The following is a 15,738-nucleotide window of genomic DNA, read 5'->3' as shown; positions in this document are numbered from 1 at the left end:
ATTTTACTATTTTAGTAATAAATATAATACACTTTTAGTTAACAACTGAACTAAAAATTAACTATCCAACCATAAATAGTACAGTGTAGCTAATTTATGTATACTTTGGTTGATCATTATAAAGATGACACTCAGCAGAACTTACAGAAGTGAAAGCATTTCAAAAGTCTTTTTTACTGTTGAGCACAAAGGAAAATTGTTTGTTCGCTGGTAACTATACTACTGACCTCCATATTTTTTACCCCTATTTACTCGAGGGTCAGTACCCCAGAGCATTAGCATTTGCTTCGACCAGATGCCTTAGTGAATTTTGGGGCATGACTGGACCAAGTTTGGCTTCCAACAAGGACCAATCATGGACCATATCTGGGCCAAGACTCAAGTTAATAAACCAGAACTAGGTCTGAACTGGGCCAGATATGTTGGTGTCTCACAACTGCAAGGAAACTGATAAACCCATGTAGCATTGCAGTTTAGGTGCGCTATGGGTGTGCTTTTTCTTGAAGCATCCTTGGTCAATTTTTAAACTTTACTTAAAAATAATGGGCTCTATGAAAGCTAGAGTTTTAAAGCCAATTATAAACTTACAATGAAAGCTTAGTGTGACTATTTTCAATTTTACAGCATCGATGTTGTAATGTAATTACAATACATTCTGTTAAATAGACTTAAGCATTCATTTAGTTGTTTAAGTGTAAAAAGAGATGAAAGACCGTTGTACGGTCATAGTTTAAAGACATGGTGGGGGAAATTAATATTAATGCAGCGCTTCTTGTCCGATCTGAGACCCACTTCATATCGTATATCGAACAGGCAGTGAAGATCACTGATTTTTAAAGAAATAACATGACAATTTTATTGGAAAGACATTTTTCCGGAAGCTCTTGGGCTGCCTGGCTGATAATTTAATGTCTGTATGCATGTATTTTAAATGTGGGTCAAGATAGGGCAAATGTATCTGTCCCACATATCAGTTTTTAACATCTGGGCCAAGTACTACCTTTGACATCTTGTATGCCGCCTTAAAGACGGTGCCACCTCTGCCAAAACCAGGCCATATTTGGCCCACATGCTATATGCCAGGGCCGGCAGCTAGCTCTCTGCAACTCTCACATGGTCGCCCACTGAAGCTAAGCAGGGCTGCGCCCGGTCAGTACCTGGATGGGAGACTACATGGGAAAGCTAGGTTGCTGCCGGAAGTGGTATTAGTGAGGCCAGCAGGGGGCGCCCAACCTGCGGTCTGTGTGGGTCCTAATGCCCCAGTATAGTGACGGTGACGCTATACTGCTCAGTGAGCGCTGTCTTTCGGATGAGATGTTAAACCAAGGTCCCGACTCTCTCTGGTCGTTAAAAATCCCAGGATGTATTTCGAAAAGAGTAGGGGTTTAACCCCGGCATCCAGGCCAAATCTGCCCACTGGCCTTTGTCCATCATGGCCTACTAACCCTCCCCATAGCCAATTGGCTTCATCGCTGTCTCCTCTCCACCAATCAGCTGGTGTGTGGTGTGCGGTCTGGCGCAAAATGGCTGCCGTCGCGTCATCCAGGTGGATGCTGCACACTGGTGGTGGATGAGGAGATTCCCCCCCCCCCCCCCCCCCCCCCCCCCGTTGTGTAAAGTGCTTTGAGTGCCCAGAAAAGCGCTATATAAATGTAAGGAATTATTATTATTATTATTATTATTATTATTATTATTATTATTAATGCCTGCCGTGCCTGCTTTATGTCAAATCTGGACCAGAATTCTTTGTTACCTGGGAAAAATTATGACATATATGTAATTTGGCTGTACTATCCTTTTAAATTAGTTAAATTGTAACGTTTTAAATTGCTAAGTTACATTTTAATGTTAAATTATTTTTCATTAATAATACATTTTAAATACTTTCAAGAGGATGTATAGATTTTCTTTCTGAATAAAATGCACAAAACTTTGTAAATTTATTTTACTGCAGAGCTAAATTTTACATGGGATTGTTCTCTCTTTTCCCCAGAGGTAAATAAACCATATTCACTTCACATTTAAGCTGAACACAGAGCTTTGATTTATGTTTTTTGCCCATATCTTCCCATAAAGGGCGACGCCGCGGCGCAGTGGGTAGCAAATTCGCCTCACAGCAAGGTCACTGGTTCGTGCCTCGGCTGGGTCAATTGGCATTTCTGTGTGGAGTTTGCATGTTCTCTCCGCGTTCACATAGGTTTCCTCTGGGTACACCGGTTTCACCCATAATTCCAAAGACATGTGGTAGGTGAATTGGGTAAGCTAAATTGTCCATAGTGTATATGTGTGACTGAGTGTGAATGGATGTTTCCCAGTGATGCGTTGCAGCTGGAAGGGCATCTGCTGCATAAAACATGTGCTGGATAAGTTGGCGGTTCATTCTGCTATGGCGACCCCATTACTAAAAGGACTAAGCCGAAAAAGAAAATGAATGAATGATAAATTTAACTTCATCATGCTGATTTATGATTGCAAGTTTATTATATGAAACACATTTCTTGCATTTAAAAAAAGCTTTGAACTTTTAAACTTTTTAAAATTCCCCAAATTGTAGAAAACAAGGGGCAACACAGTGGCTCAGTGGTTAGCACTATCGCCTCACAGCATGAAGGTCACTGGTTTGAGCCCCGACTGTGTCAGTTAGCATTTCTGTGGAGTTTGCATGTTCTCCGTATTCACGTGGGTTTTCTCCGGGTGCTCTGGTTTCCCCACAGTCCAAAGACATGCAGCATAGGTGAATTAAATAAACTAAATTGGCTGTAATGTATATGTGTTAGCGCGAGACTGTATGGGTGATTCCCAGTGCTGGGTTGTGGCTGAAAGGGCATTCACTGTGTAAAACATATGCTGGATAAGTTGGCGGTTGATTCCGCTGTGGCGACCCCTGCTGTATAAAGGGACTAAGTCGAAAAGAAAACAAATGAATTAATGAATAAATAAATGAACGTCGAAAACAAACAAATCTTTCCTCCGTTCATTGTCATGGTCTGTTTGAAAATTAAATTATACATAGAGGAAATCATAAATTATTCCCAGCAGAGCTTCTTTGGGCTCTCTAAACATTCAAAACAACCAAGGGCTCATACAAACCATATTTAGCAGGATGTCAAAACAGGTCATTCAGGCCTTAGAGAATTCTTGGTTGTTTTACGCTCATATTAATAACACACCAGTGTCTCTATAATGACATGGACAGGATGAAGCATGGCTCTTTAAATCCCATTCATAAAACAACCTCAAAGCCTCTGTTCGCCTGGATACAGTGACAGCATCCTGCACTCTGATTGGCTGGGAGAGACTGCTGCTTCAGAACCAACCCAGAGCTCCAGTTCTCTGCTCTGTTTACCAATTGGCTGCTTGCAGGCTTGTTGACATCACGGTAATAATTTTGCCCAGGGATCAGCTTTAACCTCTTAGTGATCCATAAATGTGATGATTACCAATATTGTACAATACCAAGAAAACCCACAGCTCTGTGCATTTTTAGGCTTCAATGTGGTGAAATGTGGTGCCTTTATAGAGGGTGAGACTGAGATTATGCTTATAGCATAGACGAGCTGTAATCCTTTTCATTTGATTGTTATGAGTTCTGCTCTACTTGTCCTAGTTATCTTTAAGTGCATCTGAATGTGGAAGGTTTGGTTTTCAAACTTCAGACTTGAGATACATGGGGGAAAATTATTATAATCATTTACATTTCTCTGAGAAAGCATCATCATCATCATTGTGCAATGGAAATATTCCTTTAGAGGTTATCAGTTTAGTATATAGGAGTATCATAATCAGCATTTTTAAAATATCCTTAAAATATTTCTGAAATACTTTTGCCAAACTGATAACATGATAAAATTCCAGCAAACATAAACATAATCATAATGCTGAAATTGCACTGTGGCACATAGTTTTCCAGGAATCACGTTCCATTACATTTCCCTCAGATTTCATCTGTGTTTACCTCTCCATGCTGCAATTAACATTATAATGAATCAGTGTGTGATGACTTGATACTTCTCTAAGAAACTAAGAATCTAAGTCTATGACAGAACTCATGGTTTTTCATAATTTCGGCAGCCCCAGAAACAGAGTTTTGAATATTAATTAAAGACAAATCTATATCTAAGCTGTAGCTGTTTATTAAAGAGGTTTAATGCTCCATCTCTTGGGGACGGTGGGAGTTTCCCACATTGGGAGGGCGGAACAGGCGTTCCAGGAACCAGAACGAGAGGAGGAGGGGAGCACTTGTCGATTCTTTTTAGTGAGTCGACTCACTTTGTGAACCGGTTCAAAAAATCTGAATCACAGAATCATATGAGTCGCCACACCAGAAGCACTTGCACAGCACAAAATATTTTCTTGAAAAAAAAAACACACTTCTTTATCAGATTATGCTAACTACACAAGTTTTGTTTAATTATCTTTTTTATAATTATTTTTCAGGGGGTTTAACCTTTAATGGATAGAACAGGGTTGTAGACTGACAGGAATGGTGGAGAGCAGAGAGATGGGAAGGACCAGCTCTGGCCCAAACAATTAGGTCTGGCTTCCTGACAAAGGCCAAACATGGACCATATCTGGATCAAGTCTGAGCCAAGTTAATAACTCATAACCGGACCTGAACTGGGCCAGATAGGTTGGTGTGTCATGATTGCTATGAAATTATAAACCCATGAAGCATTGCACTAGGCACACTAAAGGCGTGCGTTTTCTCAAAGCGACCTGATTGGTAGATTTTTTTTTTTTACTCAAAAATAATTTTAATGTATTTAAAATGTGGGTCTAGACAGGCCAAACCTACATGGCCCACATATCATTTTTTAACATCTGGGCCAAATACTATATTTTGAATCCACATCCTTAAAGACAGTGCCACCTCTGTCAAACCCAGGCCATGTTTGGCCCACCAGATTTATGCCAAATCTGGGCATGAATTATTTGCTACTTGGGTTGTCATTCATTCATTTTCTTGTCGGCCTTTATTAATCTGGGGTCGCCACAGTGGAATGAACCGCCAACTTATCCAGCAAGTTTTTACGCAGCGGATGCCCTTCCAGCCGCAACCCATCTCTGGGAAACATCCACACATACACACACACTCATACACTACGAACAATTTAGTCTCGCATGTCTTTGGACTGTAGGGGGAATCCAGAGTACATGGAGGAAACCCACGCGAACGCAGGGAGAACATGCAAACTCCACACAGAAACGCCAACTGAGCCCAGGATCGAACCAGCGACCCAGCGACCTTCTTGCTGTGAGGCGAACGTGCTACCTACTGCGCCACTGCGTCGCCGGTGTTTAACAAGACCATACATTATAGTATACAACACAACATAGGAAAAATTACAGACTGTCTTAGTTTTCTTATTTTCCCACTTACCCTTTAATATAAAATTAATAAAATGTATGATATATATATATATATTCTTTTGTGTTTGTGTTTGGGGGTGTGTTTTTAATTACGTGTTACAAACTATAATTTTGGGTCCCTTTAAAAATTATGATAAAGTAGGTATAAAAATAAAAAGTGCATATACTGTATAAGAACTTCTAATATTCTTGCATTGATCTAGTATGAACTTAGCCTACTTTTTAAATACATAAATTGTAATACGTTTGTCAATTTAAAAATACACACTGCAGGTGATTGCTGAAGTGAACGCATTTCAAAGACTTAAAATGAAAGTTTAAAAATGTTAGTGAAGTTTGAGTAAACTTGACAGGACAAACCTTGAAGGGATTCTCAAGCGAATCAACTCGAGGGAGTCGTTGAAAATGATTCAGTTCAATGCAACGATTCGAACTTCAGTAGAGGAGGGCAGAGAGAGAAAAATCACAGCCACCACCACAACATGATCATCACCCCACAGCCCGAACGGGTGCAAAAACAGCAGTCTTAAGCGTTTCGGAGCGATTCTGAGGTGTGGTCTGGCCTCGGTGCCTAAAAGGGCCGTGTTTCTCTCTGTTTTTAAGCCGTCAGGGAGTGGATCGTTCTCGGACGCCATCTTTAGCAGCAGCAGTAGCCCGGGAGAGTGAAGCGCTGCTGGGCCACCGATATCCAGCACCGGGCTGCAGGAGTTTCTCCAGCGGACACTCATGCTTGACAGCGATCGATAAGTTTTTGTGTGACTCGTTTTAGGTCGGTAGGCGTGTTTCTATCCTCCGGGTTTGTTGTTGTTGTGGTCGGAGGAGTTTTCTCGGGGCTGGCTGCTCATCCTGGCCTGTTGGGAGGGTAAGTGAGCTGTTAGCTGCTCTGCTAACTTGAGTTCTTGTCAAAATAAACACTTCTTGATTTTTAACACAACATTAGACGTCCGTTAAATGTTTGCCTGTTTGTTGAAACCCATATCAGGGATTTACAGACAATAATTAACAAAGTTTGTTTGTTTCCACCAAAGTCATTGAAGTTTGGCTGCAGGTAATGAAGCTGTTAATAGATCATCACGTAGAAAGGCACATGTTTGTGTTGGGCTTTTTGCTCTGTGGTGTGAGCTATTCGTATAAAATGAATGTCACCCACACACATAACTTGTCTAAGCTGTCAATTATGATTACATACATTAACGTGTGGATTTACTGTGGTCTGAAATACTTAAAAACTTGCTGTTCCTGTAAAGTGAGCGTGCTCTGTAGACAATGTGTCTGTGCAAACAGCAGTTTAATGAGATGTATTTGTGTAGTTGAGATGTATAGACTGAATGATAATGATGGATGGACCTGCTGTTTACATTTATGTTTCCATGATGGCTATCTGTCAATGTGATGCTGGCGTTGTTGTTATAGATGAGATGATTAATAAATATCCTATCATTGCTTATTGCATCTTGTATGGCATTTCCTGCCTCTATATTGATGCTCTGGCACAGTGGAAATGATTGCTGTGATTGTAATGAAATGAAGCTCTGCTGCATTTGTTTATGGCTTTGCATTGCTCATAAACATGCAAACTGGTGGTATGTGAACAAGAGGCTGAACAGTGGCTCTGTTGTTGGGACATACTGCCTGCTTTCTCCACCGTGATTGTCTTTCTGTGACCTCATTGCTGCCTCTTAAATCAGGGCCTCTGTGCTCTCCGTGCAGCATCCGTTACACTGAGCCCTCGGGGTCTCCACTCCCACATCCATCTGATATCAGACCTCTGATTATCATTGATGTCATCAAGTGACTAACACAAGTTTACTCGATCCGGTTTTATGCTTTCCACGTATCTGTCTGTCCTGCAATCCTGTGACAGGCTCAAGTAATGTAAAGAAATCTAAATCTATAGCTGTCCAGCTTTGATTTAAGCCCTCTAGTAATTCAATATGATCATTAAAGAGCTTTACAGTAGTTATTTTGCACTTTGTGTTATTATTATTATTATTATTATTATTCATTCATTCATTCATTTCATTTCTTTCGGCTTAGTCCATCTATTCATCAGGGGTGAATCATGCTGCATTGTATGTGTGTGAAACCAGCAACATTCTTGCTGTGAGGTGACCGTGCTAACCACTGAGCCACAGTGTCGCACCCATTATTATTATTATTATTATTATTATTATTATTATTATTATTATTATTATTATCATATGATGCTACTATTATTATTTATTTGTTATTATTTTATATTTGTAAATTTTTTTGCTGCCCCAGTAGTTCAAATTTGTATTTGCACTGCATTTAAAAATAAAAGTAAAATTATGCATTTCTCTAAATATATTTATTTAATTATGATGAAATATAATACAAAATTTAGTATAATATTGCATTAATTGCATTTAGTTAGTTGCATCGTATTTTTATTACTATATATATATATATATATATAATAGATAATTCTAATAGCTATTCAATATGTGCAGCATTAAAAAAATAATAAACAGGATGAAATACAACCTGAAATCTCATAGTTTTAAGACATTTTTGATCAAGTGATTTATACCAGATATCGTATTGGACATACAAGAATAACCCATGTTTTTTGTTTAAAGGTGAAAGGTGAATAAAATGAAAGATGCATTTTACTGAACTGCTTTTAATGATTTCAGAAGACTCTCTTAAGGACATTTTAGCACTAAGAAAAATTTGTAGAATATTTATCACCTATTAGCGCTATAATCTTATTTAATTTATGTATTTGTTTGTTGATTTTTTTTAATTGTATTTTTATTATTGAAATGTTTTTGTCATATAAATAACCTTGGTTGTTGACATGGCTTTACATAAAAATACATTACATTAATTTCAATATGTGCATTTATGTAATGATTTATTTATTATCATTATTATTGTCGTTATAAATACTATTATTGCTCGCCCAGTGACCCTTATATTACACAATATATATGTATTTAAAAATGTGTAATGTATTTAGATATGTAATATTTTATTGTATTTGTCAAAATAAATGTGTATATTCCATTAAGAATTTGTATTTTCATTTTATGGCCTAGTAGATCAGCTTTGCACTGGAGATATTTTCATTAGAACTGTCAGGAATGTTGTTTCAATACAATAATGATAAGCATTAATTAGAATGAATAGCTCAAACTAGTAGTCCTAATATATTCTTATGTAGAGGTGAAACGGAGGCTCAGTGGTTAGCACTGTTGCCTCACAGCAAGAAGGTCACTGGTCACAAAATCCATTCCAAAAACTAGAATTTATTGTGTAAAAGAGACTATCCATAATCTAATGTAGAAATGTGATATTGCTTATTATTTAAAACAATAATATAAACAACTAGAAGCTAAATGACTGCTTCTAATGCCCGTGGTACCTGTGGTGATCTTCACAGGTGTAGCCAGAAAGCAGGGCCTAATCACTCACAAGGTCATTGTGAGTGTTTATAAATACACAGCGGTGCAGCATCTTTAAAGCTCTGCTGGGTCAGAGCTCTGCTGCCGTTTCTGGCAAATCAGGGGAAATCCCTGCCTGGACAGAGGAATTTCCTAGACATTCCTCTTAATCTGAATGTAAAGGATGTTGTGACATTTGATTAAGCAGAGCAATAAGTTGTTTAATATCTTGGTGAAAACTTCCAACTGGATGTTATTTGTGCGTAGTGATGTTCGGTGTTATCAAAAAAATCTATTTTTGATAAAATACATTCATATTTTTTAGAGCTTATTTCCTTGTACTTGCATCACTGCGGCAGTTCTGTTTTTCAGCTTTTCGCACATTCCTGAAAAACAACTCAGCATTTCTCAATTTTTGAGGTTTTGCTTTGACTGTAGCAACGTTTTTTTGTTTAAACATGTCAGTTCGCTGGATACTAAGATAACGTCCAATGGAAAGGAGTGTAGAATGTTGATGCTGAGTTAAAAAGCTGATTAGCACAGAACTGATTGACGGGAGATTTGACGTGCTATTATCACTAGAGCTGAGTGAAGAGGAAATGGAGAAACAGCGAAAGAAAGCGACATCATGTTGGCAGTTCCTGCCCTCCTGTTGTGTCCGTCCTGTCCTGCCACATTCCTCCTGAGTGTGTGTGTCTGCGTCTGTTGAATGGCATGATGGGATGTCATTTCATTCTGCCTTTCAAAGAGTTGACTGTCACATGCTAAGCTACGAATCCCTGCTATTTTTGTTTTTTTTTTATTTCGGTTCTACGTCAGTGAATTTGAATTCAGCTTGCTAATTGATAATTGGATGCAGATTAGTCATTTAAATGGTAACTTGAGGTATGAAAATGTAACCATTCTTTACAGATGGATGGATGGATGGATGGATGGATGGATGGATGGATGGATGGATGGATGGATGGATGGATGGATAGATAGATAGATAGATAGATAGATAGATAGATAGATAGATAGATAGATAGATAGATAGATAGATAGATAGATAGATAGATACTATTTTAATTAAATAAACCCTCAAGCTTGGCAATCACATGGAAAAAATAACACAGGGTTCAACGCTAAGGATTTTTTCTACTGGCCCACAAAAAAAGTTAATAACCATTCCTTAGTCACATATTTTTAGCGTATTTAGGAGTTTATATTATATATTTATATTATAATAAGCACTCAGACAAACGCGCATTTGCCTGTAGGAATGACATCCCGACCTCATAATTCTCTTTTCATACAGCCTTATGTCTATTACACAGCCATAATACACTTTGATATAGCCTGATTCGTTCTATCGTTTTGCTTTCTCATTACAATCCATCTGCTTCGTTTCAATCTAGCCGAGACCACCTCATTCAGGCGATCTTGGATTCGAGCACGATTGCGGGAATCACATATACCAAACAAACCGCACTAACTGGGCTAACGAGACCGGTTCCGAAACAAACGTCTAGGTGTGAAAAGCACCCTATTTGCACACAATTGGCAAACAGTCTCAGCCAAATTAAACTTTAGTGACTGTTTATCCGATCGGGCCAGTAATGATCTTCTCTACTGTCCCGAGCGTCTTGCATGCTGGCCCTGGGCAATCAGGCAGTCCTGATTGATGACCTGTAATAGTTTTAAATATACTAAAAATATGTTTTATGTTATGAATGATTTTTTGCAATATTATTAAAGTGATATAGTAAAGATAAAATATGTTGGAATTATTTAAATCTGTATATATGCTGTTGTATATGGTACTGTACTAAATATGTTTTGGCCTGATCAACTTATGATTCAGCCATGCTTGCACCAACAGGTTGATAAGATGAATAAACAAAAATCCAGTCAATAACGAGTGCAGTGCAAATCGAAAATTTGAATACCGCTTCACTCGTTATTGACTCCATTTTTAACTGTTCATCTTATTGTTCTAAATATGAACAACAAATATACATTTTTTTGCTTTGAAAACTATCTATACAACAGGGCTTCAGGAAATATAAAAAAATGTTGTTATCACAATAATAGTAGATGGGATAGAGAATTGCAGTATACAGAGAAATGTGATCATTTAAATATATTTTGTGTGCCAAGTGTTTGTGTTGCCTGCAGGCGTTGTCCCATTTTGACCAATCAGATGGGTCCTTAATATCCTTATATCTGCCTCACATGTGGGTAAACCTGGTGCCTCAGAGCAGAGAGTGAAAAAATGTCAGGAGTAGTGGAAAATGACAGCAGCAAACTTGTGCCTGAAAAGAACTGTACATCTAAAATATGGCAATATTTTAACTTTAAGCTAGAAGATATGTCACAAACCTCGGTACATATTATAGGGATGCAGCGATTGATTGATTTCACTATTACCTGCATTTTAATTCAAGGTTAATAAATTGTAAAGCTCCCACAACACTGTTTCTGTTGCAAGGATTCTATTGCAATTTGTAGTAAATGAAAATGAAGTTTTGCCACCAGTGTGGCAGCTTAAAGTCATGAGTTTACAAGAAACACAAAGGATATTACCATCAGTGCCCATAACTCTTTGTGTTCCGGTTCTCATTGGAGTGTACATATATTTTAATATCTATGAAATCAAACACAAACTTGTATAATAAACTCGTGATTTGTCTGTTGCTGTATATCGGATTTCTAGATGCGGGAGCACGCGGTCAGCTGCATATTGATATTGGTGCATCCTTTCATGTTAATAATGTTTACAAGTTAATACGTAAATATCTAATTCATGTGGATGTTGAACAGAAATTAAAATTTCCACTATAAACCAATTGTTTATGGCCTGCATACTTTATTTAGTTTTTACAGTTCTTTTAATATTATATTAATAAAGACAGGTTAGGAAAGGAAATATATTTTGCTTAAAAGATTCTCTAGTTTTAAGACGCTATGTGGTTAGATGCAAAATATTATTGCATATTAATGCATTTTGTGTTTACATGTCTATGGGAAAACCAAACCCATAGACAAACAAATCAGAATATATGCAAAGGTTTCTAGTCATTCATAGTTTTTTTTTTAGGTTTACACCTTCATTGACCTTTTTTGTTGGCTGAATTACATTTGAAAAAAAAAAATATATAGTATGTTTTATATTTTATATGCTTTAGTTAAATTCTTTTAGTATGATCATTACACATAAATAACAGATTTGATGTAACAAAAAAAAGTATTTCTTTAGGGAAATTTTATATTGCAAGAAATATCGTTGTCACAATATTCAATGTCAATATCAGTTATTTTTTCAATATCATGCAACCATTCCATAAAAGACTGCTTTTCTTATTAAACAGCCTGTAAGACATTAGCCCCTTTCACACATACAGACCAGACCAGAAAGGTTGTATGTGTGAACAGGTCCTTTTTGAAAATACCAGTAAATTCGTTCTGGCTATTTTCCGGAAAGAGAAGTTGTAACATTACCGGCAATTTGCCGGAATGCTGCGCTGTGTGAATGCAGAAGGAAGATTCCCGTAATAAGCGTGTGCACGTCTAGAACGTGCTGACGTGAGACGTCTGCTTTAGCCAATCACAACAGTCAGACGCATTTACGTCCGCGCGGTTTGTGAGAATAAAAGCCTTTGAATATTTTTCCAGACACATTTAGCTGCTAGAAGTTAGTCAGATCACGTTTATATGTTCTTCTTAATGCCAACTGTGTAAATAATCATCGATGAGATGCTTATGATAAGCCGTTGTTTGTTTACCTTCAAGCTTTGCGTGCGCCTATGAGCGCCTGCACACGCACATATTATGAACATCTCGACATGCGAAAGTGATCCTGCGAAAGTTGTTCACAATATTGATCATCCACAGAGTTTGTAATTTAGTCAAATGTTTACAAATACAAGCACAGCCGTTTAAAGCTCATTTGTGGTGAATGATGTCAGAATTTACCGGTATTTTGGAATGGATGTGTGAATGCTTTTTTCCGGAAAATTTACGTAACGTCCTCGCCTGTGTGAACAGCGCTTTTTTGAATATACCGGTAAAGTCATTCCGGAAATTTTCCGATATTTACCGGTATCACTGTGTGAAAGGGGCTAATGTCAAACTCAACTGGCATGTATATTCTGGCTAAGTTGGTTTAGGATGATGACATTGGCATACAAACTCTCCATTATAATCACTGAAGCAGTGAAATTAATCTCATCATTTGTGTTTGATAATGAGAAAATATGCAAGCACACTAAATTCAGTGAGTGAATTTGTCTGTGCACACTCTAACAGAGCTGACTATTGTAACATCACCATTATTCCTAAACTTGAGGACAGAAATGTGTTATAATGCTTTAAAAAATCTGTAAGAACATATAGAATCTGAATGCCACAGATTGTCGCATTTTTACATTTGACTTCAACTATAGGAGCATTTTTGCTAACTTGAAGCTGTGGGGCATTTTTTCATCTTTGCTTCGAGCCAATTTCTGAGTCTTGCCCTCAAAATTTGTTTGAGACATTGGGCAAATTTAGTGGCTACCGATCAAATAATACAATGATTTATCAGCCACTACCAGCTTCTATATCCTACTCAAGAATGTGCCACCCAGGGTCTCATGATCATAACAGTAATAATTACCTCATTAAAGTAACCATTGCATTTACTTCAAGGTGTTTTTAGTCTGATTAAATGATTGATTTATCATTTGTTCAAATTGTTCAATTGTTCTATCTATCGTTCGTTCCATCTGTGAGTCATTTGTTCGGTCTCTTTCTATCTATCTATCTATCTATCTGTCTGTCTGTCTGTCTGTCTGTCTATCTATCTATCGTTTGTTTGTTCTATATCTTTTGATCGTTCGTTCCTTTGTTCGTTCGGTCGTTATGTCTGTCTGTTTGTCTTTCGATCGTTCATTCTTTCTATCTATTGTTCTATCTACAATATCGATCGTTTTATCTATTGTTCGTTTGTTCTATCTATCGTTCGTTTGGTCAGTGGGACATTCGTTCAGTCGTTATGTCTGTCTGTCTGTCTGTCTGCCTATTGTTCGTTCCATCTATTTATTTACTTTATCTTGCGTTTGTTCCTTTGTTTGATCAATTTCGTTCAATCTTTATGTCTGTCTATCTATCGATTGTTTGTTCTATCTCTCGTTCTATCTACAGTATCTATCATTTCATCTATCGTTCTATCTAACGTTCGTTCATTAGGTCAGTCGGTGGGTCATTCGATCGGTCATTATGTCTGTTTGTCTATTGTTCGCTCGTTCGTTCTATCTATATATCTATCGATTTATTGTTATTTTGTTCTATCTGTCTTTCGTTTGTTCAGTCGATGTCTGTCTGTCTATCAATCGATTGTTCGTTCTATCTATCGTTATTTCTATCTATCATTCTGTCTAACTCTACCTGTCTGTCTAAACATCTATCTGTCTGTCTGTCTATTTATGAGCAAGATACACAAGTAGCAGTGAGATATGTGCTGTCGTCACAGCTGTTCTGAGAACCATAAATGCATATGAAAAGTTATTTAAGTTCGAAATGAAATAACCTTTCAAATGGCCTGTCATCCTAAATAGTGCAAAATGAGGCCCACCGTGAGCCTTTTCAAGTTAGTGTCTGGCAGCTCCTGCATTTTGTAAAGGTGAACAGGTTGGTGTGATTGGAGTGTGTGTGTGTGTGTGTGTGTGTGTGTGTGTGTGTGTGTGTGTGTGTGTGTGTGTGTGTGTGTGTGTGTGTGTGTGTGTGTGTGTGTGTGTGTGTGTGTGTGTGAGTGTGTGTTTGTGGGCAGAGAGAGTGTGAGGCAGCTGGTGTGGTGGGAGGCCGATGCTCGGACTGGTCTTGTGACTGAGACATCATCAGCCCTGAGCTCTCAGCATTGTGTCTGTGCAGCCGATCATCTGAGCAGCTCTGAGGGGGGAGCACTGGCCAGAACACAACCAGCTCCAGCAACAAACAAAGCGCTATTTTAGAATGAGGTCATTCCTATCTGCCTATAGTTTGATGCTGTTTACTAATAAAACAAACAGTTGGAATGCAGGCCATTTGTGTAACTATGACAACATAGTTATTAAAGTGATAGTTCACCCAAAAAAAATAAGATTTGCAGACAATGAATTCACCCACAAGTCATTCGAGATCTAGGTGACTTTTTTTGTTAATCAGTGCAATGTTTAATGAAGCTTTTTAGCTGAAACTAGGCATGGGACGAACTTTCTGCTCTACCGTTCCCACTGTCTATATATTTTTTTACGTTTTGTTTTTTAGGAGAACAGTATCTCCAGCAGAAAAGATGTACAAAGATGCAGTTTTAAATTGTATAGAAATCTGTGTTTTTGAAACTAATAAAGACAGCAAAAGTCAATAATTAGTTTAAATAATTCAGGCTGACATGTTTAGGGCTGCACGACTAATTGAAAAAAGATTGCAATCTTGATTTGACCCTATATGCGATCTTATTTCAGCTTTTCTACAATTCAGCCAATTATTTTCAAGGTCAGGAGAGAAGCTTAAAGTTGGACGCACAAGTCTGCATTGTTTTCTTTACTTTGCTTAGTAACATTGACACCTTTAAATGGCATTAAAAGTGTCACATACTGTATTTATAAGGTATAATTTACCCCAAAATATAATTTCTGTCTTAATGTAAAGATGTATTCACGGCTGCAAAATCACGCAATTTATTTACCTCAGAAAGGACATGTGTGCCTGACAGGTCTACTTTAGTGAACAGAAACTGCATAAGTTGTGAATGACGATCAGTTTGTTGCATACAGTGATCGTTATGGAGCCGTGCGGGAAGTAGGGCTGCACGATTTTGGCAAAAATGTGAATCACAACAAGAAGATCAACATTTTCCTCACGATTCTGTAAATGTAAAATAAAGGTTAAGATGATTTGTCTATAAATATTGTTAATTCTCAAAAATATGGTAAAAGAGCAATAACAACAACAATAATAA

At 37.6% G+C, this 15,738-nt stretch overlaps 2 protein-coding genes across 2 annotated transcripts in view; both read left to right on the top strand.

Moving 5' to 3' along the window:
* Positions 1–15,738, top strand: part of tp53i13 (tumor protein p53 inducible protein 13) — a 732,349-nt gene that overhangs the window by 674,273 nt on the left and 42,338 nt on the right. The gene's annotated exons all lie outside the window — the stretch shown is intronic.
* taok1a (TAO kinase 1a) overlaps positions 5,791–15,738 on the top strand; it is a 33,956-nt gene continuing 24,008 nt past the window's right edge. The window contains exon 1 of the mRNA XM_001343802.8: positions 5,791–6,232. The gene's annotated coding sequence lies outside the window, so the exon portion shown is untranslated. The remainder of the gene's footprint in view (positions 6,233–15,738) is intronic.

This window comes from Danio rerio, chromosome 15, assembly GCF_049306965.1.
Source record: "Danio rerio strain Tuebingen ecotype United States chromosome 15, GRCz12tu, whole genome shotgun sequence".
In the NCBI taxonomy this organism is placed as follows: domain Eukaryota; kingdom Metazoa; phylum Chordata; class Actinopteri; order Cypriniformes; family Danionidae; genus Danio; species Danio rerio.
The sequence above is the reverse complement of the archived record's forward strand: the minus strand, read 5'-3'. Positions and strand labels throughout refer to the sequence as shown.